Raw genomic sequence first — 1,155 nt, forward strand, 5'->3', positions numbered from 1 at the left:
CTATGGCACACCTAAGTGTATCTCCTTTTGCTGAGGGTCAATCCTCTTCTAGACCACCGATCCTCTGCAGTGTTAACTACATTTTTTGGAAACAACGAATGAGGATATACCTACAAACCATGGATTGGAAAGCTTGGAAAGTTGTCCCACATGGCGACCTAGTCCCTACCAAAATCGTAGACAATAAAGAAATTCCAAAAGAAGAAAAAAAGATGACAGATAATGACTTAAAGATGCTGCAAGTTAACTCAAGTGCAATGAATTCACTATATTGCACCCTTGATGTAAATAAATTCAATAGGGTCATGGCATGCAAATCAACCAAAGAAATCTTGGATAAATTTGAAGTAACTTATGAAGGAACGGTTGATGTAAGAATAGTAGAATTGATATGTTCACTAGCGAGTATGAAGCATTTAAAATGAACCCTAATGAGACCATTACTAGTATGTACACTAAATTCACCCATATTATAAACTCCCTCAATGCCTTAGGGAAAAATTACTCAACTCATGAGGTTATCCGAAAAATCCTTTGAGAACTTCCACCAATTTGGGAACCTAAGGCCACAACTGTGATGCCTTGTTTTTTATATATATATATATATATACAACCCAATGCCTCTGATACCATAATAATAATAATAATAAAGTCAACCAAGTCAACTTGGACCCAAAGTGGGGTACCGGGGACACATTTGATCATATTCGTATTTACCTATGCAGTGGAAAACATAACACATCCAAACTCAAGTACAATACCAGATTACTACAGTCTCCCAAAAATATACAGACCAACTCCTAAAAGTCAACAAACCCCTAAAGTTTACACAAACTCATACCTAGTCCCAAAACAAAAACGTACCATGTCTAACAGAAATCTACTCCTCCTCAATCTCGGAGCTCGGTCCGCTTAACGCAGCAAATTTCTTGAAAAGTTTAAGATCTATGGGGTGAGACACCTCTCAGTAAGCGGGAATAAATTATTATCAGTGTGTGACAATGAGTTTTTGTGTATCACGTCATTTTCATAAAATATTAATTTTATTGAAATATATATGGAAGTCTGTACTCAATTTCACATACATATGTATACATTTGTGATCATATACTTTTCTTAAAGATCTTAGCATGTTCAATAAACATCTTTGTGTAT

Source organism: Malania oleifera, chromosome 7 (assembly GCF_029873635.1).
Source record: "Malania oleifera isolate guangnan ecotype guangnan chromosome 7, ASM2987363v1, whole genome shotgun sequence".
In the NCBI taxonomy this organism is placed as follows: domain Eukaryota; kingdom Viridiplantae; phylum Streptophyta; class Magnoliopsida; order Santalales; family Ximeniaceae; genus Malania; species Malania oleifera.